At 38.8% G+C, this 23353-nt stretch overlaps 63 non-coding genes and 59 pseudogenes across 63 annotated transcripts; all 122 read right to left on the reverse strand.

The window, feature by feature from the left end:
- Positions 1-59: 59 nt before the first annotated feature.
- LOC146156384 (5S ribosomal RNA) lies at positions 60-188 on the reverse strand (annotated as a pseudogene).
- A 64-nt stretch (positions 189-252) lies between these two features.
- Positions 253-371, reverse strand: LOC146156385 (5S ribosomal RNA). Its single transcript, XR_014497600.1, has one exon. It is a non-coding gene; the product is annotated as a 5S ribosomal RNA (ribosomal RNA).
- A 74-nt stretch (positions 372-445) lies between these two features.
- LOC146156386 (5S ribosomal RNA) lies at positions 446-564 on the reverse strand. The gene has a single exon (XR_014496598.1). It is a non-coding gene; the product is annotated as a 5S ribosomal RNA (ribosomal RNA).
- Positions 565-628: 64 nt separating this feature from the next.
- Positions 629-747, reverse strand: LOC146156387 (5S ribosomal RNA). The gene has a single exon (XR_014496556.1). It is a non-coding gene; the product is annotated as a 5S ribosomal RNA (ribosomal RNA).
- A 74-nt stretch (positions 748-821) lies between these two features.
- Positions 822-940, reverse strand: LOC146156388 (5S ribosomal RNA). The gene has a single exon (XR_014496599.1). It is a non-coding gene; the product is annotated as a 5S ribosomal RNA (ribosomal RNA).
- A 64-nt stretch (positions 941-1004) lies between these two features.
- On the reverse strand, positions 1005-1123 carry LOC146156389 (5S ribosomal RNA). Its single transcript, XR_014495539.1, has one exon. It is a non-coding gene; the product is annotated as a 5S ribosomal RNA (ribosomal RNA).
- A 65-nt stretch (positions 1124-1188) lies between these two features.
- Positions 1189-1317, reverse strand: LOC146156390 (5S ribosomal RNA; annotated as a pseudogene).
- A 64-nt stretch (positions 1318-1381) lies between these two features.
- On the reverse strand, positions 1382-1490 carry LOC146156391 (5S ribosomal RNA; annotated as a pseudogene).
- A 65-nt stretch (positions 1491-1555) lies between these two features.
- Positions 1556-1674, reverse strand: LOC146156392 (5S ribosomal RNA). Its single transcript, XR_014496356.1, has one exon. It is a non-coding gene; the product is annotated as a 5S ribosomal RNA (ribosomal RNA).
- A 65-nt stretch (positions 1675-1739) lies between these two features.
- On the reverse strand, positions 1740-1858 carry LOC146156393 (5S ribosomal RNA; annotated as a pseudogene).
- A 64-nt stretch (positions 1859-1922) lies between these two features.
- LOC146156394 (5S ribosomal RNA) lies at positions 1923-2041 on the reverse strand (annotated as a pseudogene).
- Positions 2042-2131: 90 nt separating this feature from the next.
- LOC146156395 (5S ribosomal RNA) lies at positions 2132-2250 on the reverse strand. Its single transcript, XR_014495472.1, has one exon. It is a non-coding gene; the product is annotated as a 5S ribosomal RNA (ribosomal RNA).
- Positions 2251-2315: 65 nt separating this feature from the next.
- Positions 2316-2434, reverse strand: LOC146156396 (5S ribosomal RNA; annotated as a pseudogene).
- A 73-nt stretch (positions 2435-2507) lies between these two features.
- On the reverse strand, positions 2508-2626 carry LOC146156397 (5S ribosomal RNA; annotated as a pseudogene).
- A 64-nt stretch (positions 2627-2690) lies between these two features.
- Positions 2691-2809, reverse strand: LOC146156398 (5S ribosomal RNA). Its single transcript, XR_014496439.1, has one exon. It is a non-coding gene; the product is annotated as a 5S ribosomal RNA (ribosomal RNA).
- Positions 2810-2873: 64 nt separating this feature from the next.
- On the reverse strand, positions 2874-2992 carry LOC146156399 (5S ribosomal RNA; annotated as a pseudogene).
- Positions 2993-3056: 64 nt separating this feature from the next.
- Positions 3057-3175, reverse strand: LOC146156400 (5S ribosomal RNA). The gene has a single exon (XR_014498054.1). It is a non-coding gene; the product is annotated as a 5S ribosomal RNA (ribosomal RNA).
- Positions 3176-3239: 64 nt separating this feature from the next.
- LOC146156401 (5S ribosomal RNA) lies at positions 3240-3358 on the reverse strand (annotated as a pseudogene).
- Positions 3359-3422: 64 nt separating this feature from the next.
- On the reverse strand, positions 3423-3541 carry LOC146156402 (5S ribosomal RNA). The gene has a single exon (XR_014497777.1). It is a non-coding gene; the product is annotated as a 5S ribosomal RNA (ribosomal RNA).
- A 64-nt stretch (positions 3542-3605) lies between these two features.
- On the reverse strand, positions 3606-3724 carry LOC146156403 (5S ribosomal RNA). The gene has a single exon (XR_014497344.1). It is a non-coding gene; the product is annotated as a 5S ribosomal RNA (ribosomal RNA).
- Positions 3725-3798: 74 nt separating this feature from the next.
- LOC146156404 (5S ribosomal RNA) lies at positions 3799-3917 on the reverse strand (annotated as a pseudogene).
- A 65-nt stretch (positions 3918-3982) lies between these two features.
- LOC146156405 (5S ribosomal RNA) lies at positions 3983-4101 on the reverse strand (annotated as a pseudogene).
- A 64-nt stretch (positions 4102-4165) lies between these two features.
- On the reverse strand, positions 4166-4284 carry LOC146156406 (5S ribosomal RNA; annotated as a pseudogene).
- Positions 4285-4357: 73 nt separating this feature from the next.
- LOC146156407 (5S ribosomal RNA) lies at positions 4358-4476 on the reverse strand (annotated as a pseudogene).
- A 74-nt stretch (positions 4477-4550) lies between these two features.
- On the reverse strand, positions 4551-4669 carry LOC146156408 (5S ribosomal RNA; annotated as a pseudogene).
- A 74-nt stretch (positions 4670-4743) lies between these two features.
- Positions 4744-4862, reverse strand: LOC146156409 (5S ribosomal RNA; annotated as a pseudogene).
- A 64-nt stretch (positions 4863-4926) lies between these two features.
- Positions 4927-5045, reverse strand: LOC146156410 (5S ribosomal RNA). Its single transcript, XR_014497640.1, has one exon. It is a non-coding gene; the product is annotated as a 5S ribosomal RNA (ribosomal RNA).
- A 64-nt stretch (positions 5046-5109) lies between these two features.
- LOC146156411 (5S ribosomal RNA) lies at positions 5110-5228 on the reverse strand (annotated as a pseudogene).
- A 65-nt stretch (positions 5229-5293) lies between these two features.
- Positions 5294-5412, reverse strand: LOC146156412 (5S ribosomal RNA). The gene has a single exon (XR_014498308.1). It is a non-coding gene; the product is annotated as a 5S ribosomal RNA (ribosomal RNA).
- A 65-nt stretch (positions 5413-5477) lies between these two features.
- On the reverse strand, positions 5478-5596 carry LOC146156413 (5S ribosomal RNA). The gene has a single exon (XR_014495345.1). It is a non-coding gene; the product is annotated as a 5S ribosomal RNA (ribosomal RNA).
- A 64-nt stretch (positions 5597-5660) lies between these two features.
- On the reverse strand, positions 5661-5779 carry LOC146156414 (5S ribosomal RNA; annotated as a pseudogene).
- Positions 5780-5843: 64 nt separating this feature from the next.
- On the reverse strand, positions 5844-5962 carry LOC146156415 (5S ribosomal RNA). Its single transcript, XR_014497641.1, has one exon. It is a non-coding gene; the product is annotated as a 5S ribosomal RNA (ribosomal RNA).
- Positions 5963-6026: 64 nt separating this feature from the next.
- On the reverse strand, positions 6027-6145 carry LOC146156416 (5S ribosomal RNA; annotated as a pseudogene).
- A 65-nt stretch (positions 6146-6210) lies between these two features.
- Positions 6211-6329, reverse strand: LOC146156417 (5S ribosomal RNA). Its single transcript, XR_014498309.1, has one exon. It is a non-coding gene; the product is annotated as a 5S ribosomal RNA (ribosomal RNA).
- A 65-nt stretch (positions 6330-6394) lies between these two features.
- On the reverse strand, positions 6395-6513 carry LOC146156418 (5S ribosomal RNA). The gene has a single exon (XR_014495346.1). It is a non-coding gene; the product is annotated as a 5S ribosomal RNA (ribosomal RNA).
- Positions 6514-6577: 64 nt separating this feature from the next.
- LOC146156419 (5S ribosomal RNA) lies at positions 6578-6696 on the reverse strand. The gene has a single exon (XR_014495347.1). It is a non-coding gene; the product is annotated as a 5S ribosomal RNA (ribosomal RNA).
- A 73-nt stretch (positions 6697-6769) lies between these two features.
- LOC146156420 (5S ribosomal RNA) lies at positions 6770-6888 on the reverse strand (annotated as a pseudogene).
- Positions 6889-6953: 65 nt separating this feature from the next.
- LOC146156421 (5S ribosomal RNA) lies at positions 6954-7072 on the reverse strand (annotated as a pseudogene).
- Positions 7073-7146: 74 nt separating this feature from the next.
- Positions 7147-7265, reverse strand: LOC146156422 (5S ribosomal RNA; annotated as a pseudogene).
- A 65-nt stretch (positions 7266-7330) lies between these two features.
- On the reverse strand, positions 7331-7449 carry LOC146156423 (5S ribosomal RNA). The gene has a single exon (XR_014495349.1). It is a non-coding gene; the product is annotated as a 5S ribosomal RNA (ribosomal RNA).
- A 64-nt stretch (positions 7450-7513) lies between these two features.
- Positions 7514-7632, reverse strand: LOC146156424 (5S ribosomal RNA; annotated as a pseudogene).
- Positions 7633-7706: 74 nt separating this feature from the next.
- Positions 7707-7825, reverse strand: LOC146156425 (5S ribosomal RNA; annotated as a pseudogene).
- Positions 7826-7889: 64 nt separating this feature from the next.
- Positions 7890-8008, reverse strand: LOC146156426 (5S ribosomal RNA; annotated as a pseudogene).
- A 194-nt stretch (positions 8009-8202) lies between these two features.
- On the reverse strand, positions 8203-8321 carry LOC146156427 (5S ribosomal RNA). Its single transcript, XR_014497656.1, has one exon. It is a non-coding gene; the product is annotated as a 5S ribosomal RNA (ribosomal RNA).
- Positions 8322-8385: 64 nt separating this feature from the next.
- Positions 8386-8504, reverse strand: LOC146156428 (5S ribosomal RNA; annotated as a pseudogene).
- A 63-nt stretch (positions 8505-8567) lies between these two features.
- LOC146156429 (5S ribosomal RNA) lies at positions 8568-8686 on the reverse strand. Its single transcript, XR_014496605.1, has one exon. It is a non-coding gene; the product is annotated as a 5S ribosomal RNA (ribosomal RNA).
- A 168-nt stretch (positions 8687-8854) lies between these two features.
- On the reverse strand, positions 8855-8973 carry LOC146156430 (5S ribosomal RNA). Its single transcript, XR_014495350.1, has one exon. It is a non-coding gene; the product is annotated as a 5S ribosomal RNA (ribosomal RNA).
- A 64-nt stretch (positions 8974-9037) lies between these two features.
- LOC146156431 (5S ribosomal RNA) lies at positions 9038-9156 on the reverse strand (annotated as a pseudogene).
- A 167-nt stretch (positions 9157-9323) lies between these two features.
- LOC146156432 (5S ribosomal RNA) lies at positions 9324-9442 on the reverse strand. Its single transcript, XR_014495351.1, has one exon. It is a non-coding gene; the product is annotated as a 5S ribosomal RNA (ribosomal RNA).
- Positions 9443-9506: 64 nt separating this feature from the next.
- On the reverse strand, positions 9507-9625 carry LOC146156433 (5S ribosomal RNA). The gene has a single exon (XR_014495352.1). It is a non-coding gene; the product is annotated as a 5S ribosomal RNA (ribosomal RNA).
- A 74-nt stretch (positions 9626-9699) lies between these two features.
- LOC146156434 (5S ribosomal RNA) lies at positions 9700-9818 on the reverse strand (annotated as a pseudogene).
- Positions 9819-9883: 65 nt separating this feature from the next.
- Positions 9884-10002, reverse strand: LOC146156435 (5S ribosomal RNA). Its single transcript, XR_014496741.1, has one exon. It is a non-coding gene; the product is annotated as a 5S ribosomal RNA (ribosomal RNA).
- Positions 10003-10065: 63 nt separating this feature from the next.
- On the reverse strand, positions 10066-10184 carry LOC146156436 (5S ribosomal RNA). Its single transcript, XR_014496093.1, has one exon. It is a non-coding gene; the product is annotated as a 5S ribosomal RNA (ribosomal RNA).
- Positions 10185-10353: 169 nt separating this feature from the next.
- On the reverse strand, positions 10354-10472 carry LOC146156437 (5S ribosomal RNA). Its single transcript, XR_014495353.1, has one exon. It is a non-coding gene; the product is annotated as a 5S ribosomal RNA (ribosomal RNA).
- Positions 10473-10536: 64 nt separating this feature from the next.
- On the reverse strand, positions 10537-10655 carry LOC146156438 (5S ribosomal RNA; annotated as a pseudogene).
- Positions 10656-10718: 63 nt separating this feature from the next.
- LOC146156439 (5S ribosomal RNA) lies at positions 10719-10837 on the reverse strand. Its single transcript, XR_014497554.1, has one exon. It is a non-coding gene; the product is annotated as a 5S ribosomal RNA (ribosomal RNA).
- A 73-nt stretch (positions 10838-10910) lies between these two features.
- LOC146156440 (5S ribosomal RNA) lies at positions 10911-11029 on the reverse strand (annotated as a pseudogene).
- Positions 11030-11103: 74 nt separating this feature from the next.
- On the reverse strand, positions 11104-11222 carry LOC146156441 (5S ribosomal RNA; annotated as a pseudogene).
- Positions 11223-11285: 63 nt separating this feature from the next.
- Positions 11286-11404, reverse strand: LOC146156442 (5S ribosomal RNA). The gene has a single exon (XR_014497431.1). It is a non-coding gene; the product is annotated as a 5S ribosomal RNA (ribosomal RNA).
- Positions 11405-11468: 64 nt separating this feature from the next.
- On the reverse strand, positions 11469-11587 carry LOC146156443 (5S ribosomal RNA). Its single transcript, XR_014496742.1, has one exon. It is a non-coding gene; the product is annotated as a 5S ribosomal RNA (ribosomal RNA).
- A 63-nt stretch (positions 11588-11650) lies between these two features.
- On the reverse strand, positions 11651-11769 carry LOC146156444 (5S ribosomal RNA). Its single transcript, XR_014496094.1, has one exon. It is a non-coding gene; the product is annotated as a 5S ribosomal RNA (ribosomal RNA).
- A 168-nt stretch (positions 11770-11937) lies between these two features.
- On the reverse strand, positions 11938-12056 carry LOC146156445 (5S ribosomal RNA). The gene has a single exon (XR_014495708.1). It is a non-coding gene; the product is annotated as a 5S ribosomal RNA (ribosomal RNA).
- A 64-nt stretch (positions 12057-12120) lies between these two features.
- Positions 12121-12239, reverse strand: LOC146156446 (5S ribosomal RNA). Its single transcript, XR_014495354.1, has one exon. It is a non-coding gene; the product is annotated as a 5S ribosomal RNA (ribosomal RNA).
- A 74-nt stretch (positions 12240-12313) lies between these two features.
- Positions 12314-12432, reverse strand: LOC146156447 (5S ribosomal RNA; annotated as a pseudogene).
- Positions 12433-12496: 64 nt separating this feature from the next.
- LOC146156448 (5S ribosomal RNA) lies at positions 12497-12615 on the reverse strand (annotated as a pseudogene).
- Positions 12616-12679: 64 nt separating this feature from the next.
- Positions 12680-12798, reverse strand: LOC146156449 (5S ribosomal RNA). The gene has a single exon (XR_014495355.1). It is a non-coding gene; the product is annotated as a 5S ribosomal RNA (ribosomal RNA).
- Positions 12799-12862: 64 nt separating this feature from the next.
- LOC146156450 (5S ribosomal RNA) lies at positions 12863-12981 on the reverse strand (annotated as a pseudogene).
- Positions 12982-13046: 65 nt separating this feature from the next.
- LOC146156451 (5S ribosomal RNA) lies at positions 13047-13165 on the reverse strand. The gene has a single exon (XR_014495709.1). It is a non-coding gene; the product is annotated as a 5S ribosomal RNA (ribosomal RNA).
- A 64-nt stretch (positions 13166-13229) lies between these two features.
- Positions 13230-13348, reverse strand: LOC146156452 (5S ribosomal RNA). The gene has a single exon (XR_014495356.1). It is a non-coding gene; the product is annotated as a 5S ribosomal RNA (ribosomal RNA).
- Positions 13349-13422: 74 nt separating this feature from the next.
- On the reverse strand, positions 13423-13541 carry LOC146156453 (5S ribosomal RNA; annotated as a pseudogene).
- Positions 13542-13605: 64 nt separating this feature from the next.
- Positions 13606-13724, reverse strand: LOC146156454 (5S ribosomal RNA; annotated as a pseudogene).
- A 64-nt stretch (positions 13725-13788) lies between these two features.
- LOC146156455 (5S ribosomal RNA) lies at positions 13789-13907 on the reverse strand. The gene has a single exon (XR_014495357.1). It is a non-coding gene; the product is annotated as a 5S ribosomal RNA (ribosomal RNA).
- A 64-nt stretch (positions 13908-13971) lies between these two features.
- LOC146156456 (5S ribosomal RNA) lies at positions 13972-14090 on the reverse strand (annotated as a pseudogene).
- A 65-nt stretch (positions 14091-14155) lies between these two features.
- On the reverse strand, positions 14156-14274 carry LOC146156457 (5S ribosomal RNA; annotated as a pseudogene).
- A 65-nt stretch (positions 14275-14339) lies between these two features.
- LOC146156458 (5S ribosomal RNA) lies at positions 14340-14458 on the reverse strand. The gene has a single exon (XR_014496334.1). It is a non-coding gene; the product is annotated as a 5S ribosomal RNA (ribosomal RNA).
- Positions 14459-14523: 65 nt separating this feature from the next.
- On the reverse strand, positions 14524-14642 carry LOC146156459 (5S ribosomal RNA; annotated as a pseudogene).
- Positions 14643-14705: 63 nt separating this feature from the next.
- LOC146156460 (5S ribosomal RNA) lies at positions 14706-14824 on the reverse strand. The gene has a single exon (XR_014496095.1). It is a non-coding gene; the product is annotated as a 5S ribosomal RNA (ribosomal RNA).
- Positions 14825-15001: 177 nt separating this feature from the next.
- Positions 15002-15120, reverse strand: LOC146156461 (5S ribosomal RNA). The gene has a single exon (XR_014497719.1). It is a non-coding gene; the product is annotated as a 5S ribosomal RNA (ribosomal RNA).
- A 64-nt stretch (positions 15121-15184) lies between these two features.
- LOC146156462 (5S ribosomal RNA) lies at positions 15185-15303 on the reverse strand (annotated as a pseudogene).
- Positions 15304-15368: 65 nt separating this feature from the next.
- On the reverse strand, positions 15369-15487 carry LOC146156463 (5S ribosomal RNA). The gene has a single exon (XR_014495358.1). It is a non-coding gene; the product is annotated as a 5S ribosomal RNA (ribosomal RNA).
- Positions 15488-15561: 74 nt separating this feature from the next.
- On the reverse strand, positions 15562-15680 carry LOC146156464 (5S ribosomal RNA; annotated as a pseudogene).
- Positions 15681-15743: 63 nt separating this feature from the next.
- On the reverse strand, positions 15744-15862 carry LOC146156465 (5S ribosomal RNA). Its single transcript, XR_014495540.1, has one exon. It is a non-coding gene; the product is annotated as a 5S ribosomal RNA (ribosomal RNA).
- Positions 15863-15926: 64 nt separating this feature from the next.
- On the reverse strand, positions 15927-16045 carry LOC146156466 (5S ribosomal RNA). The gene has a single exon (XR_014495360.1). It is a non-coding gene; the product is annotated as a 5S ribosomal RNA (ribosomal RNA).
- A 64-nt stretch (positions 16046-16109) lies between these two features.
- On the reverse strand, positions 16110-16228 carry LOC146156467 (5S ribosomal RNA; annotated as a pseudogene).
- Positions 16229-16293: 65 nt separating this feature from the next.
- Positions 16294-16412, reverse strand: LOC146156468 (5S ribosomal RNA). Its single transcript, XR_014495361.1, has one exon. It is a non-coding gene; the product is annotated as a 5S ribosomal RNA (ribosomal RNA).
- Positions 16413-16486: 74 nt separating this feature from the next.
- On the reverse strand, positions 16487-16605 carry LOC146156469 (5S ribosomal RNA; annotated as a pseudogene).
- A 63-nt stretch (positions 16606-16668) lies between these two features.
- On the reverse strand, positions 16669-16787 carry LOC146156470 (5S ribosomal RNA). The gene has a single exon (XR_014495541.1). It is a non-coding gene; the product is annotated as a 5S ribosomal RNA (ribosomal RNA).
- Positions 16788-16851: 64 nt separating this feature from the next.
- Positions 16852-16970, reverse strand: LOC146156471 (5S ribosomal RNA). Its single transcript, XR_014495362.1, has one exon. It is a non-coding gene; the product is annotated as a 5S ribosomal RNA (ribosomal RNA).
- A 64-nt stretch (positions 16971-17034) lies between these two features.
- On the reverse strand, positions 17035-17153 carry LOC146156472 (5S ribosomal RNA; annotated as a pseudogene).
- A 65-nt stretch (positions 17154-17218) lies between these two features.
- On the reverse strand, positions 17219-17337 carry LOC146156473 (5S ribosomal RNA; annotated as a pseudogene).
- Positions 17338-17402: 65 nt separating this feature from the next.
- Positions 17403-17521, reverse strand: LOC146156474 (5S ribosomal RNA). Its single transcript, XR_014495363.1, has one exon. It is a non-coding gene; the product is annotated as a 5S ribosomal RNA (ribosomal RNA).
- A 64-nt stretch (positions 17522-17585) lies between these two features.
- On the reverse strand, positions 17586-17704 carry LOC146156475 (5S ribosomal RNA). Its single transcript, XR_014495364.1, has one exon. It is a non-coding gene; the product is annotated as a 5S ribosomal RNA (ribosomal RNA).
- Positions 17705-17778: 74 nt separating this feature from the next.
- On the reverse strand, positions 17779-17896 carry LOC146156476 (5S ribosomal RNA; annotated as a pseudogene).
- Positions 17897-17961: 65 nt separating this feature from the next.
- LOC146156477 (5S ribosomal RNA) lies at positions 17962-18080 on the reverse strand (annotated as a pseudogene).
- Positions 18081-18143: 63 nt separating this feature from the next.
- Positions 18144-18262, reverse strand: LOC146156478 (5S ribosomal RNA). Its single transcript, XR_014496096.1, has one exon. It is a non-coding gene; the product is annotated as a 5S ribosomal RNA (ribosomal RNA).
- Positions 18263-18326: 64 nt separating this feature from the next.
- LOC146156479 (5S ribosomal RNA) lies at positions 18327-18445 on the reverse strand (annotated as a pseudogene).
- A 63-nt stretch (positions 18446-18508) lies between these two features.
- On the reverse strand, positions 18509-18627 carry LOC146156480 (5S ribosomal RNA). The gene has a single exon (XR_014497555.1). It is a non-coding gene; the product is annotated as a 5S ribosomal RNA (ribosomal RNA).
- A 73-nt stretch (positions 18628-18700) lies between these two features.
- LOC146156481 (5S ribosomal RNA) lies at positions 18701-18819 on the reverse strand (annotated as a pseudogene).
- A 74-nt stretch (positions 18820-18893) lies between these two features.
- LOC146156482 (5S ribosomal RNA) lies at positions 18894-19012 on the reverse strand. Its single transcript, XR_014497914.1, has one exon. It is a non-coding gene; the product is annotated as a 5S ribosomal RNA (ribosomal RNA).
- Positions 19013-19076: 64 nt separating this feature from the next.
- On the reverse strand, positions 19077-19194 carry LOC146156483 (5S ribosomal RNA; annotated as a pseudogene).
- A 64-nt stretch (positions 19195-19258) lies between these two features.
- Positions 19259-19377, reverse strand: LOC146156484 (5S ribosomal RNA; annotated as a pseudogene).
- A 65-nt stretch (positions 19378-19442) lies between these two features.
- LOC146156485 (5S ribosomal RNA) lies at positions 19443-19561 on the reverse strand. The gene has a single exon (XR_014497382.1). It is a non-coding gene; the product is annotated as a 5S ribosomal RNA (ribosomal RNA).
- A 74-nt stretch (positions 19562-19635) lies between these two features.
- LOC146156486 (5S ribosomal RNA) lies at positions 19636-19754 on the reverse strand (annotated as a pseudogene).
- Positions 19755-19828: 74 nt separating this feature from the next.
- On the reverse strand, positions 19829-19947 carry LOC146156487 (5S ribosomal RNA; annotated as a pseudogene).
- Positions 19948-20010: 63 nt separating this feature from the next.
- LOC146156488 (5S ribosomal RNA) lies at positions 20011-20129 on the reverse strand. The gene has a single exon (XR_014497813.1). It is a non-coding gene; the product is annotated as a 5S ribosomal RNA (ribosomal RNA).
- A 64-nt stretch (positions 20130-20193) lies between these two features.
- LOC146156489 (5S ribosomal RNA) lies at positions 20194-20312 on the reverse strand. Its single transcript, XR_014496876.1, has one exon. It is a non-coding gene; the product is annotated as a 5S ribosomal RNA (ribosomal RNA).
- A 64-nt stretch (positions 20313-20376) lies between these two features.
- LOC146156490 (5S ribosomal RNA) lies at positions 20377-20495 on the reverse strand (annotated as a pseudogene).
- A 65-nt stretch (positions 20496-20560) lies between these two features.
- Positions 20561-20678, reverse strand: LOC146156491 (5S ribosomal RNA). Its single transcript, XR_014498177.1, has one exon. It is a non-coding gene; the product is annotated as a 5S ribosomal RNA (ribosomal RNA).
- A 64-nt stretch (positions 20679-20742) lies between these two features.
- On the reverse strand, positions 20743-20861 carry LOC146156492 (5S ribosomal RNA; annotated as a pseudogene).
- A 74-nt stretch (positions 20862-20935) lies between these two features.
- On the reverse strand, positions 20936-21054 carry LOC146156493 (5S ribosomal RNA; annotated as a pseudogene).
- Positions 21055-21119: 65 nt separating this feature from the next.
- On the reverse strand, positions 21120-21238 carry LOC146156494 (5S ribosomal RNA). Its single transcript, XR_014497384.1, has one exon. It is a non-coding gene; the product is annotated as a 5S ribosomal RNA (ribosomal RNA).
- Positions 21239-21312: 74 nt separating this feature from the next.
- On the reverse strand, positions 21313-21431 carry LOC146156495 (5S ribosomal RNA; annotated as a pseudogene).
- A 74-nt stretch (positions 21432-21505) lies between these two features.
- LOC146156496 (5S ribosomal RNA) lies at positions 21506-21624 on the reverse strand (annotated as a pseudogene).
- Positions 21625-21687: 63 nt separating this feature from the next.
- LOC146156497 (5S ribosomal RNA) lies at positions 21688-21806 on the reverse strand (annotated as a pseudogene).
- Positions 21807-21871: 65 nt separating this feature from the next.
- On the reverse strand, positions 21872-21990 carry LOC146156498 (5S ribosomal RNA). The gene has a single exon (XR_014498310.1). It is a non-coding gene; the product is annotated as a 5S ribosomal RNA (ribosomal RNA).
- A 65-nt stretch (positions 21991-22055) lies between these two features.
- On the reverse strand, positions 22056-22174 carry LOC146156499 (5S ribosomal RNA). Its single transcript, XR_014495366.1, has one exon. It is a non-coding gene; the product is annotated as a 5S ribosomal RNA (ribosomal RNA).
- Positions 22175-22238: 64 nt separating this feature from the next.
- LOC146156500 (5S ribosomal RNA) lies at positions 22239-22357 on the reverse strand. Its single transcript, XR_014496006.1, has one exon. It is a non-coding gene; the product is annotated as a 5S ribosomal RNA (ribosomal RNA).
- A 74-nt stretch (positions 22358-22431) lies between these two features.
- Positions 22432-22550, reverse strand: LOC146156501 (5S ribosomal RNA). Its single transcript, XR_014497915.1, has one exon. It is a non-coding gene; the product is annotated as a 5S ribosomal RNA (ribosomal RNA).
- A 64-nt stretch (positions 22551-22614) lies between these two features.
- Positions 22615-22732, reverse strand: LOC146156502 (5S ribosomal RNA). Its single transcript, XR_014498178.1, has one exon. It is a non-coding gene; the product is annotated as a 5S ribosomal RNA (ribosomal RNA).
- Positions 22733-22796: 64 nt separating this feature from the next.
- On the reverse strand, positions 22797-22915 carry LOC146156503 (5S ribosomal RNA; annotated as a pseudogene).
- A 74-nt stretch (positions 22916-22989) lies between these two features.
- Positions 22990-23108, reverse strand: LOC146156504 (5S ribosomal RNA). The gene has a single exon (XR_014497916.1). It is a non-coding gene; the product is annotated as a 5S ribosomal RNA (ribosomal RNA).
- A 64-nt stretch (positions 23109-23172) lies between these two features.
- LOC146156505 (5S ribosomal RNA) lies at positions 23173-23290 on the reverse strand. Its single transcript, XR_014498179.1, has one exon. It is a non-coding gene; the product is annotated as a 5S ribosomal RNA (ribosomal RNA).
- Between the last annotated feature and the right edge of the window lie 63 nt (positions 23291-23353).

Raw genomic sequence — 23353 nt, forward strand, 5'->3', positions numbered from 1 at the left:
TTCTCAACATTTTAAGTCTAATCTATTTAAAAAAGTAAAAACTTAAATAAATCATATTTTGCCTACGACAATTGGTATTCCTAGGCGGTCACCCATCCAAGTACTAACCATTCCCGACGTTGCTTAACTTCCGAGATCGCACGAGATCGCACGAGATCGGGTGCATTCAACCTGGTATGCTCGTAGACAGTATTGGTCAACATTTATGGTCTAATCTATTTAAAAATGTAAAAACTTAAATAAATCATATTTTGCCTACGACAATTGGTATTCCTAGGCGGTCACCCATCCAAGTACTAACCAATCCCGACGTTGCTTAACTTCCGAGATCGGACGAGATTGGGTGCATTCAACCTGGTATGGTCGTAGACAGTATTGGTCAACATTTTTTGGTCTAAAATCTTCAAAAATGTTAACATTTAAATATATTTTATAAATCATATTTTGCCTATGACAATTGGAATTCCTATGCGGTCACCCATCCAAGTACTAACCAATCCCGACGTTGCTTAACTTCCGAGATCGGACGAGATCGGGTGCATTCAACCTGGTATGGTCATAAGCAGTATTTCTCAACATTTTACGTCTAATCTATTTAAAAAAGTAAAAACTTAAATAAATCATATTTTGCCTACGACAATTGGTATTCCTAGGCGGTCACCCATCCAAGTACTAACCAATCCCGACGTTGCTTAACTTCCAAGATCGGACGAGATCGGGTGCATTCAACCTGGTATGGTCGTAGACAGTATTGGTCAACATTTTTTGGTCTAAAATCTTCAAAAATGTTAACATTTAAATATATTTTATAAATCATATTTTGCCTATGACAATTGGAATTCCTATGCGGTCACCCATCCAAGTACTAACCAATCCCGACGTTGCTTAACTTCCGAGATCGGACGAGATCGGGTGCATTCAACCTGGTATGGTCATAAGCAGTATTTCTCAACATTTTACGTCTAATCTATTTAAAAAAGTAAAAACTTAAATAAATCATATTTTGCCTACGACAATTGGTATTCCTAGGCGGTCACCCATCCAAGTACTAACCAATCCCGACGTTGCTTAACTTCCGAGATCGGACGAGATCGGGTGCATTCAACCTGGTATGGTCGTAAGCAGTATTTCTCAACATTTTACGTCTAATCTATTTAAAAAAGTAAAAACTTAAATAAATCAATATTTTGCCTACGACAATTGGTATTCCTAGGCGGTCACCCATCCAAGTACTAACCATTCCCGACGTTGCTTAACTTCCGAGATCGCACGAGATCGCACGAGATCGGGTGCATTCAACCTGGTATGGTCGTAGACAGTATTGGTCAACATTTATGGTCTAATCTATTTAAAAATGTAAAAACTTAAGTAAATCATATTTTGCCTACGACAATTGGTATTCCTAGGCGGTCACCCATCCAAGTACTAACCAATCCCGACGTTGCTTAACTTCCGAGATCGGGTGCATTCAACCTGGTATGGTCGTAGCCAGTATTGGTCAACATTTTTTGGTCTAATCTATTTAAAAATTTAAAAACTTAAATAAATCATATTTTGCCTACGACAATTGTTATTCCTAGGCGGTCACCCATCCAAGTACTAATCAATCCCGACGTTGCTTAACTTCCGAGATCGGACGAGATCGGGTGCATTCAACCTGGTATGGTCGTAGACAGTATTGGTCAACATTTTTTGGTCTAATCTATTTAAAAATGTAAAAACTTAAATATATCATATTTTGCTTACGACAATTGGTATTCCTAGGCGGTCACCCATCCAAGTACTAACCAATCCCGACGTTGCTTAACGTCCGAGATCGGACGAGATCGGGTGCATCCAACCTGGTATGGTCGTAGAAAGTATTGGTCAACATTTATGGTCTAATCTATTTAAAACTGTAAAAACTTAAATAAATCATATTGTGCATACGACAATTGGTATTGCTAGGCGGTCACCCATCCAAGTACTAACCAATCCCGACGTTGATAAACTTCCGAGATCGGACGATATCGGGTGCTTTCAACCTGGTATGGTCGTAGACAGTATTGGTCAACATTTTTGGTCTAAAATCTTTAAAAATGTTAACATTTAAATATATTTAAAAAAATAAAAACTTAAATAAATCATATTTTGCCTACGACAATTGGTATTCTTAGGCGGTCACCCATCCAAGTACTAACCAATCCCGACGTTGCTTAACTTCCGAGAACGGACGAGATCGGGTGCATTCAACATGGTATGGTCGTAGGCAGTATTGCTCAACATTTTTTGGTCTAATCTATTTAAAAATGTAAAAACTTAAATAAATCATATATTGCCTACGACAATTGGTATTGCTAGGCGGTCACCCATCCAAGTACTAACCAATCCCGACGTTGCTTAACTTCCGAGATCGGACGAGATCGGTTGCATTCAACCTGGTATGGTCGTAGACAGTATTGATCAACATTTTTTGGTCTAAAATCTTTAAAAATGTTAACATTAAATATATTTTAAAAATCATATTTTGCCTATGACAATTGGTATTCCTATGCGGTCACCCATCCAAGTACCAACCAATCCCGACGTTGCTTAACTTCCGAGATCGGACGAGATCGGGTGCATTCAACCTGGTATGGTCGTAGTCAGTATTGGTCAACATTTATGGTCTAATCTATTTAAATATGTAAAAACTTAAATAAATCATATAGTGCCTACGACAATTGGTATTCCTAGGCGGTCACCCATCCAAGTACTAACCAATCCCGACGTTGCTTAACTTCCGAGATCGGACGAGATCGGGTGCATTAAACCTGGTATGGTCGTAGACAGTATTGGTCAACATTTATGGTCTAATCTATTTAAAAATGTAAAAACTTAAATAAATCATATTGTGCCTACGACAATTGGTATTGCTAGGCGGTCGCCCATCCAAGTACTAACCAATCCCGACGTGGCTTAACTTCCGAGATCGGACGAGATCGGGTGCGTTCAACCTGGTATGGTCGTAGACAGTATTGGTCAACATTTATGGTCTAATCTATTTAAAAATGTAAAAACTTAAATAAATCATATTGTGCCTACGACAATTGGTATTCCTAGGCGGTCACCCATCCAAGTACTAACCAATCCCGACGTTGCTTAACTTCAGAGGTCGGACGAGATCGGGTGCATTCAACCTGGTATGGTCGTAGACAGTATTGGTCAACATTTATGGTCTAATGTATTTAAAAATGTAAAAACTTAAATAAATCATATTGTGCCTACGACAATTGGTATTCCTAGGCGGTCACCCATCCAAGTACTAACCAATCCCGACGTTGCTTAACTTCAGAGGTCGGACGAGATCGGGTGCATTCAACCTGGTATGGTCATAAGCAGTATTTCTCAACATTTTACGTCTAATCTATTTAAAAAAGTAAAAACTTAAATAAATCATATTTTGCCTACGACAATTGGTATTCCTAGGCGGTCACCCAACCAAGTACTAACCAATCCCGACGTTGCTTAACTTCCGAGATCGGACGAGATCGGGTGCATTCAACCTGGTATGGTTGTAGACAGTATTCGACAACATTTATGGTCTAATCTATTTAAAAATGTAAAAACTTAATTAAATGATATTATGCCTACGAGAATTGGTATTCCTAGGCGGTCACCCATCCAAGTACTAACCAATCCCGACGTTGCTTAACTTCCGAGATCGGACGAGATCGGGTGCATTCAACCTGGTATGGTCGTAGACAGTATTGGTCAACATTTTTTGGTCTAAAATCTTTAAAAATGTTAACATTTAAATATATTTTAAAAATCATATTTTGCCTATGACAATTGGTATTGCTAGGCGGTCACCCATCCAAGTACTAACCAATCCCGACGTTGCTTAACTTCCGAGATCGGACGAGATCGGGTGCATTCAACCTGGTATGGTCGTAGCCAGTATTGGTCTACATTTTTTGGTCTAATCTATTTAAAAATGTAAAAACTTAAATAAATCATATTTTGCCTACGACAATTGGTATTGCTAGGCGGTCACCCATCCAAGTACTAACCAATCCCGACGTTGCTTAACTTCCGAGATCGGACGAGATCGGGTGCATTCAACCTGGTATGGTCGTAGCCAGTATTGGTCAACATTTTTTGGTCTAATCTATTTAAAAATGTAAAACTTAAATAAATCATATTGTGCCTACGACAATTGGTATTGCTAGGCGGTCACCCATCCAAGTACTAACCAATCCCAACGTTGCTTAACTTCCGAGATCGGACGAGATCGGGTGCATTGAACCTGGTATGGTCGTAGACAGTGTTGGTAAACATTTTTTGGTCTAAAATCTTTAAAATGCTAACATTTAAATATATTTTAAAAATAATAATTTGCCTATGACAATTGGTATTCCTAGGCGGTCACCGATCCAAGTAGCAACCAATCCCGATGTTGCTTAACTTCCGAGATCGGACGAGATCGGGTGCTTTCAACCTGGTTTGGTCGTAGACAGTATTGGTCAACATTTTTTGGTCTAAAATCTTTAAAAATATTAACATTTAAATATATTTTAAAAATCATATTTTGCCTATGACAATTGGTATTGCTAGGCGGTCACCCATCCAAGTACTAACCAATCCCGACGTTGCTTAACTTCCGAGATCGGACGAGATCGGGTGCATTCAACCTGGTATGGTCGTAGACAGTATTGGTCAACATTTTTTGGTCTAAAATCTTCAAAAAAGTTAACTTATAAATATATTTTATAAATCATATTTTGCCTATGACAATTGGAATTCCTATGCGGTCACCCATCCAAGTACTAACCAATCCCGACGTTGCTTAACTTCCGAGATCGGACGAGATCGGGTGCATTCAACCTGGTATGTTCGTAGTCAGTATTGGTCAACATTTATGGTCTAATCTATTTAAAAATGTAAAAACTTAAATAAATCATATTGTGCCTACGACAATTGGTATTCCTAGGCGGTCACCCATCCAAGTACTAACCAATCCAGACGTTGCTTAACTTCCGAGATCGGACGAGATCGGGTGCATTCAACCTGGTATGGTCGTAGACAGTATTGGTCAACATTTATGGTCTAATCTATTTAAAAATGTAAAAACTTAAATAAATCATATTGTGCCTACGACAATTGGTATTCCTAGGCGGTCACCCATCCAAGTACTAACCAATCCCGACGTAGCTTAACTTCCGAGATCGGACGAGATGGGGTGCATTCAACCTGGTATGGTCGTAGCCTGTATTGGTCAATATTTTTTGGTCTAATCTATTTAAAAATGTAAAAACTTAAATAAATCATATTTTGCCTACGACAATTGGTATTCCTAGGCGGTCACCCATCCAAGTACTAACCAATCCCGACGTTGCTTAACTTCCGAGATCGGACGAGATCGGGTGCATTCAACCTGGTATGTTCGTAGCCAGTATTGGTCAACATTTTTTGGTCTAATCTATTTAAAAATGTAAAAACTTAAATAAATCATATTTTGCCTACGACAATTGGTATTCCTAGGCGGTCACCCATCCAAGTACTAACCAATCCCGACGTTGCTTAACTTCCGAGATCGGACGAGATCGGGTGCATTCAACCTGGTATGGTCGTAGACAGTATTGGTCAACATTTTACGTCTAATCTATTTAAAAAAGTAAAAACTTATATAAATCATATTTTGCCTACGACAATTGGTATTCCTAGGCGGTCACCCATCCAAGTACCAACCAATCCCGACGTTGCTTAACTTCCGAGATCGGACGAGATCGGGTGCATTCAACCTGGTATGTTCGTAGTCAGTATTGGTCAACATTTATGGTCTAATCTATTTAAAAATGTAAAAACTTAAATAAATCATATTGTGCCTACGACAATTGGTATTCCTAGGCGGTCACCCATCCAAGTACTAACCAATCCAGACGTTGCTTAACTTCCGAGATCGGACGAGATCGGGTGCATTCAACCTGGTATGGTCGTAGACAGTATTTGTCAACATTTATGGTCTAATCTATTTAAAAATGTAAAAACTTATATAAATCATATTGTGCCTACGACAATTGGTATTCCTAGGCGGTCACCCATCCAAGTACTAACCAATCCCGACGTGGCTTAACTTCCGAGATCGGACGAGATGGGGTGCATTCAACCTGGTATGGTCGTAGCCTGTATTGGTCAATATTTTTTGGTCTAATCTATTTAAAAATGTAAAAACTTAAATAAATCATATTTTGCCTACGACAATTGGTATTCCTAGGCGGTCACCCATCCAAGTACTAACCAATCCCGACGTTGCTTAACTTCCGAGATCGGACGAGATCGGGTGCATTCAACCTGGTATGTTCGTAGCCAGCATTGGTCAACATTTTTTGGTCTAATCTATTTAAAAATGTAAAAATTTAATAAAATCATATTTTGCCTACGACAATTGGTATTCCTAGGCGGTCACCCATCCAAGTACTAACCAATCCCGACGTTGCTTAACTTCCGAGATCGGACGAGATCGGGTGCATTCAACCTGGTATGGTCGTAGACAGTATTGGTCAACATTTATGGTCTAATCTATTTAAAAATGTAAAAAATAAAATAAATGATATTATGCCTACGACAATTGGTATTCCTAGGCGGTCACCCATCCAAGTACTAACCAATCCCGACGTTGCTTAACTTCCGAGATCGGACGAGATCGGGTGCATTCAACCTGGTATGGTCGTAGACAGTATTGGTCAACATTTTTTGTCTAAAATCTTTAAAAATGTTAACATTTAAATATATTTTAAAAATCATATTTTGCCTATGACAATTGGTATTGCTAGGCGGTCACCCATCCAAGTACTAACCAATCCCGACGTTGCTTAACTTCCGAGATCGGACGAGATCGGGTGCATTCAACCTGGTATGGTCGTAGCCAGTATTGGTCAACATTTTTTGGTCTAATCTATTTAAAAATGTAAAAACTTAAATAAATCATATTTTGCCTAATACAATTGGTATTCCTAGGCGGTCACCCATCCAAGTACCAACCAATCCCGACGTTGCTTAACTTCCGAGATCGGACGAGATCGGGTGCATTCAACCTGGTATGGTCGTAGACAGTATTGGTCAACATTTTTTGGTCTAAAATCTTTGAAAATGTTAACATTTAAATATATTTTAAAAATCATATTTTGCCTATGACAATTGGTATTGCTAGGCGGTCACCCATCCAAGTACTAACCAATCCCGACGTTGCTTAACTTCCGAGATCGGACGAGATCGGGTGCATTCAACCTGGTATGGTCGTAGCCAGTATTGGTCAACATTTTTTGGTCTAATCTATTTAAAAATGTAAAAACTTAAATAAATCATATTTTGCCTACGACAATTGGTATTCCTAGGCGGTCACCCATCCAAGTACTAACCAATCCCGACGTTGCTTAACTTCCGAGATCGGACGAGATCGGGTGCATTCAACCTGGTATGGTCGTAGACAGTATTGGTCAACATTTATGGTCTAATCTATTTAAAAATGTAAAAACTTGTATAAATGTTATTATGCCTACGACAATTTGTATTCCTAGGCGGTCACCCATCCAAGTACTAACCAATCCCGACGTTGCTTAACTTCCGACATCGGACGAGATCGGGTGCATTAAACCTGGTATGGTCGTAGACAGTATTGGTCAACATTTTTTGGTCTAAAATCTTTAAAAATGTTAACATTTAAATATATTTTAAAAATCATATTTTGCCTATGAAAATTGGTATTGCTAGGCGGTCACCCATCCAAGTACTAACCAATGCCGACGTTGCTTAACTTCCGAGATTGGACGAGATCGGGTGCATTCAACCTGGTATGATCGTAAGCAGTATTTCTCAACATTTTACGTCTAATCTATTTAAAAAAGTGAAAACTTAAATAAATCATATTTTGCCTAATACAATTGGTATTCCTAGGCGGTCACCCATCCAAGTACTAACCAATCCCGACGTTGCTTAACTTCCGAGATCGGACGAGATCGGGTGCATTCAACCTGGTATGGTCGTAGACAGTAATCGTCAACATTTATGGTCTAATCTATTTAAAAATGTAAAAACTTAAATAAATCATATTGTGCCTACGACAATTGGAATTCCTAGGCGGTCGATCGGGTGCATTCAACCTGGTATGTTCGTAGCCAGTATTGGTCAACATTTTTTGGTCTAATCTATTTAAAAATGTAAAAACTTAAATAAATCATATTTTGCCTACGACAATTGGTATTCCTAGGCGGTCATCCATCCAAGTACTAACCAATCCCGACGTTGCTTAACATCCGAGATCGGACGAGATCGGGTGCATTCAACCTGGTATGGTCGTAGACAGTATTGGTCAACATTTATGGTCTAATCTATTTAAAAATGTAAAAAATAAAATAAATGATATTATGCCTACGACAATTGGTATTCCTAGGCGGTCACCCATCCAAGTACTAACCAATCCCGACGTTGCTTAACTTCCGACATCGGACGAGATCGGATGCATTCAACCTGGTATGGTCGTAAGCAGTATTTCTCAACATTTTATGTCTATTCTATTTTAAAAATAAAAACTTAAATAAATCATATTTTGCCTACGACAATTGGTATTCCTAGGCGGTCGCCCATCCAAGTACTAACCAATCCCGACGTTGCTTAACTTCCGAGATCGGAGGAGATCGGGTGCATTCAACCTGGTATGGTCGTAGACAGTATTGGTCAACATTTATGGTCTAATCAATTTAAAAATATAAAAACTTAAATAAATCATATTGTGCCTACGACAATTGGTATTCCTAGGTATGGTCGTAGCCAGTATTGGTCAACATTTTTTGGTCTAATCTATTTAAAAATGTAAAAACTTAAATAAATCTTATTTTGCCTACGACAATTGGTATTCCTAGGCGGTCACCCATCCAAGTACTAACCAATCCCGACGTTGCTTAACTTCCGAGATCGGACGAGATCGGGTGCATTCAACCTGGTATGGTCGTAGACAGTAATCGTCAACATTTATGGTCTAATCTATTTAAAAATGTAAAAACTTAAATAAATCATATTGTGCCTACGACAATTGGTATTCCTAGGCGGTCACCCATCCAAGTACTAACCAATCCCGACGTTGCTTAACTTCCGAGATCGGACGAGATCGTGTGCATTCAACCTGGTATGGTCGTGGACAGTATTGGTCAACATTTATGGTCTAATCTATTTAAAAATGTAAAACTTAAATAAATCATATTGTGCCTACGACAATTGGTATTCCTAGGTATGGTCGTAGCCAGTATTGGTCAACATTTTTTGGTCTAATCTATTTAAAAATGTAAAAACTTAAATAAATCTTATTTTGCCTACGACAATTGGTATTCCTAGGCGGTCACCCATCCAAGTACTAACCAATCCCGACGTTGCTTAACTTCCGAGATCGGACGAGATCGGGTGCATTCAACCTGGTATGGTCGTAGACAGTAATCGTCAACATTTATGGTCTAATCTATTTAAAAATGTAAAAACTTAAATAAATCATATTGTGCCTACGACAATTGGTATTCCTAGGCGGTCACCCATCCAAGTACTAACCAATCCCGACGTTGCTTAACTTCCGAGATCGGACGAGATCGGGTGCATTCAACCTGGTATGGTCGTAGACAGTATTGGTCAACATTTTTTGGTCTAAAATCTTTGAAAATGTTAACATTTAAATATATTTTAAAAATCATATTTTGCCTATGACAATTGGTATTGCTAGGCGGTCACCCATCCAAGTACTAACCAATCCCGACGTTGCTTAACTTCCGAGATCGGACGAGATCGGGTGCATTCAACCTGGTATGGTCGTAGCCAGTATTGGTCAACATTTTTTGGTCTAATCTATTTAAAAATGTAAAAACTTAAATAAATCATATTTTGCCTACGACAATTGGTATTCCTAGGCGGTCACCCATCCAAGTACTAACCAATCCCGACGTTGCTTAACTTCCGAGATCGGACGAGATCGGATGCATTCAACCTGGTATGGTCGTAAGCAGTATTTCTCAACATTTTATGTCTATTCTATTTTAAAAATAAAAACTTAAATAAATCATATTTTGCCTACGACAATTGGTATTCCTAGGCGGTCACCCATCCAAGTACTAACCAATCCCGACGTTGCTTAACTTCCGAGATCGGAGGAGATCGGGTGCATTCAACCTGGTATGGTCGTAGACAGTATTGGTCAACATTTATGGTCTAATCAATTTAAAAATGTAAAAACTTAAATAAATTATATTGTGCCTACGACAATTGGTATTCCTAGGTATGGTCGTAGCCAGTATTGGTCAACATTTTTTTGGTCTAATCTATTTAAAAATGTAAAAACTTAAATAAATCTTATTTTGCCTACGACAATTGGTATTCCTAGGCGGTCACCCATCCAAGTACTAACCAATCCCGACGTTGCTTAACTTCCGAGATCGGACGAGATCGGGTGCATTCAACCTGGTATGGTCGTAGACAGTAATCGTCAACATTTATGGTCTAATCTATTTAAAAATGTAAAAACTTAAATAAATCATATTGTGCCTACGACAATTGGTATTCCTAGGCGGTCACCCATCCAAGTACTAACCAATCCCGACGTTGCTTAACTTCCGAGATCGGACGAGATCGTGTGCATTCAACCTGGTATGGTCGTGGACAGTATTGGTCAACATTTATGGTCTAATCTATTTAAAAATGTAAAACTTAAATAAATCATATTGTGCCTACGACAATTGGTATTCCTAGGCGGTCACCCATCCAAGTACTAACCAATCCCAACGTTGCTTAACTTCCGAGATCGGACGAGATCGGGTGCATTGAACCTGGTATGGTCGTAGACAGTGTTGGTAAACATTTTTTGGTCTAAAATCTTTAAAATGCTAACATTTAAATATATTTTAAAAATAATATTTTGCCTATGACAATTGGTATTCCTAGGCGGTCACCCATCCAAGTAGCAACCAATCCCGATGTTGCTTAACTTCCGAGATCGGACGAGATCGTGTGCATTCAACCTGGTTTGGTCGTAGACAGTATTGGTCAACATTTTTTGGTCTAAAATCTTCAAAAATGTTAACATTTAAATATATTTTATCAATCATATTTTGCCTATGACAATTGGAATTCCTATGCGGTCACCCATCCAAGTACTAACCAATCCCGACGTTGCTTAACTTCCGAGATCGGACGAGATCGGATGCATTCAACCTGGTATGGTCGTAAGCAGTATTTCTCAACATTTTATGTCTATTCTATTTTAAATATAAAAACTTAAACAAATCATATTTTGCCTACGACAATTGGTATTCCTAGGCGGTTACCCATCCAAGTACTAACCAATCCCGACGTTGCTTAACTTCCGAGATCGGACGAGATCGGGTGCATTCAACCTGGTATGGTCGTGGACAGTATTGGTCAACATTTATGGTCTAATCTATTTAAAAATGTAAAAACTTAAACAAATCATATTGTGCCTACGACAATTGGTATTCCTAGGCGGTCACCCATCCAAGTACTAACCAATCCCGACGTTGCTTAACTTCCGAGATCGGACGAGATCGGATGCATTCAACCTGGTATGGTCGTAAGCAGTATTTCTCAACATTTTATGTCTATTCTATTTTAAAAATAAAAACTTAAATAAATCATATTTTGCCTACGACAATTGGTATTCCTAGGCGGTCACCCATCCAAGTACTAACCAATCCCGACGTTGCTTAACTTCCGAGATCGGAGGAGATCGGGTGCATTCAACCTGGTATGGTCGTAGACAGTATTGGTCAACATTTATGGTCTAATCAATTTAAAAATATAAAAACTTAAATAAATCATATTGTGCCTACGACAATTGGTATTCCTAGGTATGGTCGTAGCCAGTATTGGTCAACATTTTTTGGTCTAATCTATTTAAAAATGTAAAAACTTAAATAAATCATATTTTGCCTACGACAATTGGTATTCCTAGGCGGTTACCCATCCAAGTACTAACCAATCCCGACGTTGCTTAACTTCCGAGATCGGACGAGATCGGGTGCATTCAACCTGGTATGGTCGTAGACAGTATTGGTCAACATTTATGGTCTAATCTATTTAAAAATGTAAAAACTTAAATAAATGATATTATGCCTACGACAATTGGTATTCCTAGGCGGTCACCCATCCAAGTACTAACCAATCCCGACGTTGCTTAACTTCCGAGATCGGACGAGATCGGGTGCATTCAACCTGGTATGGTCGTAGACAGTATTGGTCAACATTTTTTGGTCTAAAATCTTTAAAAATGTTAACATTTAAATATATTTTAAAAATCATATTTTGCCTATGACAATTGGTATTGCTAGGCGGTCACCCATCCAAGTACTAACCAATCCCGACGTTACTTAACTTCCGAGATCGGACGAGATCGGGTGCATTCAACCTGGTATGGTCGTAAGCAGTATTTCTCAACATTTTACGTCTAATCTATTTAAAAAAGTAAAAACTTAAATAAGTCATATTTTGCCTACGACAATTGGTATTCCTAGGCGGTCACCCATCCAAGTACCAACCAATCCCGACGTTGCTTAACTTCCGAGATCGGACGAGATCGGGTGCATTCAACCTGGTATGTTCGTAGTCAGTATTGGTCAACATTTATGGTCTAATCTATTTAAAAATGTAAAAACTTAAATAAATCATATTGTGCCTACGACAATTGGTATTCCTAGGCGGTCACCCATCCAAGTACTAACCAATCCCGACGTTGCTTAACTTCCGAGATCGGACGAGATCGGGTGCATTCAACCTGGTATGGTCGTAGACAGTATTGGTCAACATTTATGGTCTAATCTATTTAAAAATGTAAAAACTTAAATAAATCATATTGTGCCTACGACAATTGGTATTCCTAGGCGGTCACCCATCCAAGTACTAACCAATCCCGACGTGGCTTAACTTCCGAGATCGGACGAGATGGGGTGCATTCAACCTGGTATGGTCGTAGCCTGTATTGGTCAATATTTTTTGGTCTAATCTATTTAAAAATGTAAAAACTTAAATAAATCATATTTTGCCTACGACAATTGGTATTCCTAGGCGGTTACCCATCCAAGTACTAACCAATCCCGACGTTGCTTAACTTCCGAGATCGGACGAGATCGGGTGCATTCAACCTGGTATGGTCGTAGACAGTATTGGTCAACATTTATGGTCTAATCTATTTAAAAATGTAAAAACTTAAATAAATGATATTATGCCTACGACAATTGGTATTCCTAGGCGGTCACCCATCCAAGTACTAACCAATCCCGACGTTGCTTAACTTCCGAGATCGGACGAGATCGGGTGCATTCAACCTGGTATGGTCGTAGACAGTATTGGTCAACATTTTTTGGTCTAAAATCTTTAAAAATGTTAACATTTAAATATATTTTAAAAATCATATTTTGCCTATGACAATTGGTATTGCTAGGCGGTCACCCATCCAAGTACTAACCAATCCCGACGTTACTTAACTTCCGAGATCGGACGAGATCGGGTGCATTCAACCTGGTATGGTCGTAAGCAGTATTTCTCAACATTTTACGTCTAATCTATTTAAAAAAGTAAAAACTTAAATAAATCATATTTTGCCTACGACAATTGGTATTCCTAGGCGGTCACCCATCCAAGTACCAACCAATCCCGACGTTGCTTAACTTCCGAGATCGGACGAGATCGGGTGCATTCAACCTGGTATGTTCGTAGTCAGTATTGGTCAACATTTATGGTCAAATCTATTTAAAAATGTAAAAACTTAAATAAATCATATTGTGCCTACGACAATTGGTATTCCTAGGCGGTCACCCATCCAAGTACTAACCAATCCCGACGTTGCTTAACTTCCGAGATCGGACGAGATCGGGTGCATTCAACCTGGTATGGTCGTAGACAGTATTGGTCAACATTTATGGTCTAATCTATTTAAAAATGTAAAAACTTAAATAAATCATATTGTGCCTACGACAATTGGTATTCCTAGGCGGTCACCCATCCAAGTACTAACCAATCCCGACGTGGCTTAACTTCCGAGATCGGACGAGATGGGGTGCATTCAACCTGGTATGGTCGTAGCCTGTATTGGTCAATATTTTTTGGTCTAATCTATTTAAAAATGTAAAAACTTAAATAAATCATATTTTGCCTACGACAATTGGTACTCCTAGGCGGTCACCCATCCAAGTACTAACCAATCCCGACGTTGCTTAACTTCCGAGATCGGACGAGATCGGGTGCATTCAACCTGGTATGTTCGTAGCCAGTATTGGTCAACATTTTTTGGTCTAATCTATTTAAAAATGTAAAAACTTAAATAAATCATATTTTGCCTACGACAATTGGTATTCCTAGGCGGTCACCCATCCAAGTACTAACCAATCCCGACGTTGCTTAACTTCCGAGATCGGACGAGATCGGGTGCATTCAACCTGGTATGGTCGTAGCCAGTATTGGTCAACATTTTTTGGTCTAATCTATTTAAAAATGTAAAAACTTAAATAAATCATATTTTGCCTAATACAATTGGTATTCCTAGGCGGTCACCCATCCAAGTACTAACCAATCCCGACGTTGCTTAACTTCCGAGATCGGACGAGATCGGGTGCATTCAACCTGGTATGGCCGTAAGCAGTATTTCTCAACATTTTATGTCTATTCTATTTTAAAAATAAAAACTTAAATAAATCATATAATGCCTACGACAATTGGTATTCCTAGGCGGTCACCCATCCAAGTACTAACCAATCCCGACGTTGCTTAACTTCCGAGATCGGAGGAGATCGGGTGCATTCAACCTGGTATGGTCGTAGACAGCATTGGTCAACATTTATGGTCTAATCAATTTAAAAATGTAAAAACTTAAATAAATCATATTGTGCCTACGACAATTGGTATTCCTAGGTATGGTCGTAGACAGTATTGGTCAACATTTTTTGGTCTAAAATCTTCAAAAATGTTAACATTTAAATATATTTTATAAATCATATTTTGCCTATGACAATTGGAATTCCTATGCGGTCACCCATCCAAGTACTAACCAATCCCGACGTTGCTTAACTTCCGAGATCGGACGAGATCGGGTGCATTCAACCTGGTATGGTCGTAGACAGTATTGGTCAACATTTATGGTCTAATCTATTTAAATATGTAAAAACTTAAATAAATCATATTGTGCCTACGACAATTGGTATTCCTAGGCGGTCACCCATCCAAGTACTAACCAATCCCGACGTGGCTTAACTTCCCAGATCGGACGAGATCGGGTGCATTCAACCTGGTATGGTCGTAGCCAGTATTGGTCAAAATTTTTTGGTCTAATCTATTTAAAAATGTAAAAACTTAAATAACTCATATTTTGCCTACGACAATTGGTATTCCTAGGCGGTCACCCATCCAAGTACTAACCAATCCCGACGTTGCTTAACTTCCGAGATCGGACGAGATCGGGTGCATTCAACCTGGTATGGTCGTAGACAGTATTGGTCAACATTTTTTGGTCTAAAATCTTCAAAAATGTTAACATTTAAATATATTTTATAAATCATATTTTGCCTATGACAATTGGAATTCCTATGCGGTCACCCATCCAAGTACTAACCAATCCCGACGTTGCTTAACTTCCGAGATCGGACGAGATCGGGCGCATTCAACCTGGTATGGTCATAACCAGTATTTCTCAACATTTTACGTCTAATCTATTTAAAAAAGTAAAAACTTAAATAAATCATATTTGCCTACGACAATTGGTATTCCTAGGCGGTCACCCATCCAAGTACTAACCAATCCCGACGTTGCTTAACTTCCGAGATCGGACGAGATCGGGTGCATTCAACCTGGTATGGTCGTAAGCAGTATTTCTCAACATTTTACGTCTAATCTATTTAAAAAAGTAAAAATTTAAATAAATCATATTTTGCCTACGACAATTGGTATTCCTAGGCGGTCACCCATCCAAGTACTAACCAATCCCGACGTTGCTTAACTTCCGAGATCGGACGAGATCGGGTGCATTCAACCTGGTATGGTCGTAGACAGTATTGGTCAACATTTATGGTCTAATCTATTTAAAAATGTAAAAACTTAAACAAATCATATTGTGCCTACGACAATTGGTATTCCTTGGCGGTCACCCATCCAAGTACTAACCAATCCCGACGTGGCTTAACTTCCCAGATCGGACGAGATCGGGTGCATTCAACTTGGTATGGTCGTAGCCAGTATTGGTCAACATTTTTTGGTCTAATCTATTTAAAAATGTAAAAACTTAAATAACTCATATTTTGCCTACGACAATTGGTATTCCTAGGCGGTCACCCATCCAAGTACTAACCAATCCCGACGTTGCTTAACTTCCGAGATCGGACGAGATCGGGTGCATTCAACCTGGTATGGTCGTAGACAGTATTGGTCAACATTTTTTGGTCTAAAATCTTCAAAAATGTTAACATTTAAATATATTTTATAAATCATATTTTGCCTATGACAATTGGCATTCCTATGCGGTCACCCATCCAAGTACTAACCAATCCCGACGTTGCTTAACTTCCGAGATCGGACGAGATCGGGTGCATTCAACCTGGTATGGTCATAACCAGTATTTCTCAACATTTTACGTCTAATCTATTTAAAAAAGTAAAAACTTAAATAAATCATATTTGCCTACGACAATTGGTATTCCTAGGCGGTCACCCATCCAAGTACTAACCAATCCCGACGTTGCTTAACTTCCGAGATCGGACGAGATCGGGTGCATTCAACCTGGTATGGTCGTAAGCAGTATTTCTCAACATTTTACGTCTAATCTATTTAAAAAAGTAAAAATTTAAATAAATCATATTTTGCCTACGACAATTGGTATTCCTAGGCGGTCACCCATCCAAGTACTAACCAATCCCGACGTTGCTTAACTTCCGAGATCGGACGAGATCGGGTGCATTCAACCTGGTATGGTCGTAGACAGTATTGGTCAACATTTATGGTCTAATCTATTTAAAAATGTAAAAACTTAAACAAATCATATTGTGCCTACGACAATTGGTATTCCTTGGCGGTCACCCATCCAAGTACTAACCAATCCCGACGTGGCTTAACTTCCGAGATCGGACGAGATGGGGTGCATTCAACCTGGTATAGTCGTAGCCTGTATTGGTCAATATTTTTTGGTCTAATCTATTTAAAAATGTAAAAACTTAAATAAATCATATTTTGCCTACGACAATTGGTATTCCTAGGCGGTCACCCATCCAAGTACTAACCAATCCCGACGTTGCTTAACTTCCGAGATCGGACGAGATCGGGTGCATGCAACCTGGTATGTTCGTAGCCAGTATTGGTCAACATTTTTTGGTCTAATCTATTTAAAAATGTAAAAACTTAAATAAATCATATTTTGCCTACGACAATTGGTATTCCTAGGCGGTCACCCATCCAAGTACTAACCAATCCCGACGTTGCTTAACTTCCGAGATCGGACGAGATCGGGTGCATTCAACCTGGTATGGTCGTAGACAGTATTGGTCAACATTTATGGTGTAATCTATTTAAAAATGTAAAAACTTAAATAAATGATATTATGCCTACGACAATTGGTATTCCTAGGCGGTCACCCATCCAAGTACTAACCAATCCCGACGTTGCTTAACTTCCGAGATCGGACGAGATCGGGTGCATTCAACCTGGTATGGTCGTAGACAGTATTGGTCAACATTTTTTGGTCTAAAATCTTTAAAAATGTTAACATTTAAATATATTTTAAAAATCATATTTTGCCTATGACAATTGGTATTCCTAGGCGTCACCCATCCAAGTACTAACCAATCCCGACGTTGCTTAACTTCCGAGATCGGACGAGATCGGGTGCATTCAACCTGGTATGGTCGTAGCCAGTATTGGTCAACATTTTTTGGTCTAATTTATTTAAAAATGTAAAAACTTAAATAAATCATATTTTGCCTAATACAATTGGTATTCCTAGGCGGTCACCCATCCAAGTACTAACCAATCCCGACGTTGCTTAACTTCCGAGATCGGACGAGATCGGGTGCATTCAACCTGGTATGGCCGTAAGCAGTATTTCTCAACATTTTATGTCAATTCTATTTTAAAAATAAAAACTTAAATAAATCATATAATGCCTACGACAATTGGTATTCCTAGGCGGTCACCCATCCAAGTACTAACCAATCCCGACGTTGCTTAACTTCCGAGATCGGAGGAGATCGGGTGCATTCAACCTGGTATGGTCGTAGACAGCATTGGTCAACATTTATGGTCTAATCAATTTAAAAATGTAAAAACTTAAATAAATTATATTGTGCCTACGACAATTGGTATTCCTAGGCGGTCACCCATCCAAGTACTAACCAATCCCGACGTTTCTTAACTTCCGAGATCGGACGAGATCGTGTGCATTCAACCTGGTATGGTCGTGGACAGTATTGGTCAACATTTATGGTCTAATCTATTTAAAAATGTAAAACTTAAACAAATCATATTGTGCCTACGACAATTGGTATTCCTAGGCGGTCACCCATCCAAGTACTAACCAATCCCAACGTTGCTTAACTTCCGAGATCGGACGAGATCGGGTGCATTGAACCTGGTATGGTCGTAGACAGTGTTGGTAAACATTTTTTGGTCTAAAATCTTTAAAATGCTAACATTTAAATATATTTTAAAAATAATATTTTGCCTATGACAATTGGTATTCCTAGGCGGTCATCCATCCAAGTAGCAACCAATCCCGATGTTGCTTAACTTCCGAGATCGGACGAGATCGGGTGCATTCAACCTGGTATGGTCGTAGACAGTATTGGTCTACATTTTTTGGTCTAAAATCTTCAAAAATGTTAACATTTAAATATATTTTATAAATCATATTTTGCCTATGACAATTGGAATTCCTATGCGGTCACCCATCCAAGTACTAACCAATCCCGACGTTGCTTAACTTCCGAGATCGGACGAGATCGGGTGCATTCAACCTGGTATGGTCGTAAGCAGTATTTCTCAACATTTTACGTCTAATCTATTTAAAAAAGTAAAAACTTAAATAAATCATATTTTGCCTACGACAATTGGTATTCCTAGGCGGTCACCCATCCAAGTACTAACAATCCCGATGTTGCTTGACTTCCGAGATCGGACGAGATCGGGTGCATTCAACCTGGTATGGTCGTAGACAGTATTGGTCAACATTTATGGTCTAATCTTTTTAAATATGTAAAAACTTAAATAAATCATATTGTGCCTACGACAATTGGTATTCCTAGGTGGTCACCCATCCAAGTACTAACCAATCCCGACGTTGCTTAACTTCCCAGATCGGACGAGATCGGGTGCATTCAACCTGATATGGTCGTAGCCAGTATTGGTCAACATTTTTTGGTCTAATCTATTTAAAAATGTAAAAACTTAAATAAATCATATTTTGCCTACGACAATTGGTATTCCTAGGCGGTCACCCATCCAAGTACTAACCAATCCCGACGTTGCTTAACTTCCGAGATCGGACGAGATCGGGTGCATTCAACCTGGTTTGGTCGTAAACAGTATTGGTCAACATTTTTTGGTCTAAAATCTTTAAAAATGTTAACATTTAAACATATTTTAAAAATCATATTTTGCCTATGACAATTGGTCTTGCTAGGCGGTCACCCATCCAAGTACTAACCAATCCCGACGTTGCTTAACTTCCGAGATCGGACGAGATCGGGTGCATTCAACCTGGTATGGTCGTAGACAGTATTGGTCAACATTTTTTGGTCTAAAATCTTCAAAAATGTTAACATTTAAATATATTTTATAAATCATATTTTGCCTATGACAATTGGAATTCCTATGCGGTCACCCATCCAAGTACTAACCAATCCCGACGTTGCTTAACTTCCGAGATCGGACGAGATCGGGTGCATTTAACCTGGTATGGTCGTAGACAGTATTGGTCTACATTTATGGTCTAATCTATTTAAAAATGTAAAAACTTAAATAAATCATATTTGCCTACGACAATTGGTATTGCTAGGCGGTCACCCATCCAAGTACTAACCAATCCCGACGTTGCTTAACTTCCGAGATCGGACGAGATCGGGTGCATTCAACCTGGTATGGTCGTAAGCAGTATTTCTCAACATTTTACGTCTAATCTATTTAAAAATGTAAAAACTTAAATAAATCATATTTTGCCTACGACAATTGGTATTCCTAGGTGGTCAACCATCCAAGTACTAACCATTCCCGAAGTTGCTTAACTTCCGAGATCGGACGAGATCGGGTGCATTCAACCTGGTATGGTCGTAGACAGTATTGGTCAACATTTATGGTCTAATCTATTTAAAAATGTAAAAACTTAAACAAATCATATTGTGCCTACGACAATTGGTATTCCTTGGCGGTCACCCATCCAAGTACTAACCAATCCCGACGTTGCTTAACTTCCGAGATCGGACGAGATGGGGTGCATTCAACCTGGTATGGTCGTAGCCAGTATTGGTCAACATTTTTAGGTCTAATCTATTTAAAAATGTAAAAACTTAAATAAATCATATTTTGCCTACGACAATTGGTATTCCTAGGCGGTCACCCATCCAAGTACTAACAATCCCGACGTTGCTTAACTTCCGAGATCGGACGAGATCGGGTGCATTCAACCTGGTATGGTCGTAGACAGTATTGGTCAACATTTATGGTCTAATCTTTTTAAATATGTAAAAACTTAAATAAATCATATTGTGCCTACGACAATTGGTATTCCTAGGCGGTCACCCATCCAAGTACTAACCAATCCCGACGTTGCTTAACTTCCCAGATCGGACGAGATCGGGTGCATTCAACCTGATATGGTCGTAGACAGTATTGGTCAACATTTTTTGGTCTAAAATCTTTAAAAATGTTAACATTTAAATATATTTTAAAAATCATATTTTGCCTATGACAATTGGTCTTGCTAGGCGGTCACCCATCCAAGTACTAACCAATCCCGACGTTGCTTAACTTCCGAGATCGGACGAGATCGGGTGCATTCAACCTGGTATGGTCGTAGACAGTATTGGTCAACATTTTTTGGTCTAATCTATTTAAAAATGTAAAAACTTAAATAAATCATATTTTGCCTACGACAATTGGTATTCCTAGGCGGTCACCCATCCAAGTACTAACCAATCCCGACGTTGCTTAACTTCCGAGATCGGACGAGATCGGGTGCATTCAACCTGGTTTGGTCGTAAACAGTATTGGTCAACATTTTTTGGTCTAAAATCTTTAAAAATGTTAACATTTAAATATATTTTAAAAATCATATTTTGCCTATGACAATTGGTCTTGCTAGGCGGTCACCCATCCAAGTACTAACCAATCCCGACGTTGCTTAACTTCCGAGATCGGACGAGATCGGGTGCATTCAACCTGGTATGGTCGTAGACAGTATTGGTCAACATTTTTTGGTCTAAAATCTTCAAAAATGTTAACATTTAAATATATTTTATAAATCATATTTTGCGTATGACAATTGGAATTCCTATGCGGTCACCCATCCAAGTACTAACCAATCCCGACGTTGCTTAACTTCCGAGATCGGACGAGATCGGGTGCATTCAACCTGGTATGGTCGTAGACAGTATTGGTCTACATTTATGGTCTAATCTATTTAAAAATGTAAAAACTTAAATAAATCATATTTGCCTACGACAATTGGTATTCCTAGGCGGTCACCCATCCAAGTACTAACCAATCCCGACGTTGCTTAACTTCCGAGATCGGACGAGATGGGGTGCATTCAACCTGGTATGGTCGTAGCCAGTATTGGTCAACATTTTTAGGTCTAATCTGTTTAAAAATGTAAAAACTTAAATAAATCATATTTTGCCTACGACAATTGGTATTCCTAGGCGGTCACCCATCCAAGTACTAACCAATCCCGACGTTGCTTAACTTCCGAGATCGGACGAGATCGGGTGCATTCAACCTGGTATGTTCGTAGCCAGTATTGGTCAACATTTTTTGGTCTAATCTATTTAAAAATGTAAAAACTTAAATAAATCATATTTTGCCTACGACAATTGGTATTCCTAGGCGGTCACCCATCCAAGTACTAACCAATCCCGACGTTGCTTAACTTCCGAGATCGGACGAGATCGGGTGCATTCAACCTGGTATGGTCGTAGACAGTATTGGTCAACATTTATGGTCTAATCTATTTAAAAATGTAAAAACTTAAATAAATGATATTATGCCTACGACAATTGGTATTCCTAGGCGGTCACCCTTCCAAGTACTAACCAATCCCGATGTTGCTTAACTTCCGAGATCGGACGAGATCGGGTGCATTCAACCTGGTATGGTCGTAGACAGTATTGGTCTACATTTTTTGGTCTAAAATCTTCAAAAATGTTAACATTTAAATATATATTATAAATCATATTTTGCCTATGACAATTGGAATTCCTATGCGGTCACCCATCCAAGTACTAACCAATCCCGACGTTGCTTAACTTCCGAGATCGGACGAGATCGGGTGCATTCAACCTGGTATGGTCGTAAGCAGTATTTCTCAACATTTTACGTCTAATCTATTTAAAAAAGTAAAAACTTAAATAAATCATATTTTGCCTACGACAATTGGTATTCCTAGGCGGTCACCCATCCAAGTACTAACAATCCCGACGTTGCTTAACTTCCGAGATCGGACGAGATCGGGTGCATTCAACCTGGTATGGTCGTAGACAGTATTGGTCAACATTTATGGTCTAATCTTTTTAAATATGTAAAAACTTAAATAAATCATATTGTGCCTACGACAATTGGTATTCCTAGGCGGTCACCCATCCAAGTACTAACCAATCCCGACGTTGCTTAACTTCCCAGATCGGACGAGATCGGGTGCATTCAACCTGATATGGTCGTAGACAGTATTGGTCTACATTTTTTGGTCTAAAATCTTCAAAAATGTTAACATTTAAATATATTTTATAAATCATATTTTGCCTATGACAATTGGAATTCCTATGCGGTCACCCATCCAAGTACTAACCAATCCCGACGTTGCTTAACTTCCGAGATCGGACGAGATCGGGTGCATTCAACCTGGTATGGTCGTAAGCAGTATTTCTCAACATTTTACGTCTAATCTATTTAAAAAAGTAAAAACTTAAATAAATCATATTTTGCCTACGACAATTGGTATTCCTAGGCGGTCACCCATCCAAGTACTAACAATCCCGACGTTGCTTAACTTCCGAGATCGGACGAGATCGGGTGCATTCAACCTGGTATGGTCGTAGACAGTATTGGTCAACATTTATGGTCTAATCTTTTTAAATATGTAAAAACTTAAATAAATCATATT

Source organism: Ascidiella aspersa, chromosome 4 (assembly GCF_963924565.1).
Source record: "Ascidiella aspersa chromosome 4, kaAscAspe10.2, whole genome shotgun sequence".
NCBI lineage: Eukaryota > Metazoa > Chordata > Ascidiacea > Phlebobranchia > Ascidiidae > Ascidiella > Ascidiella aspersa.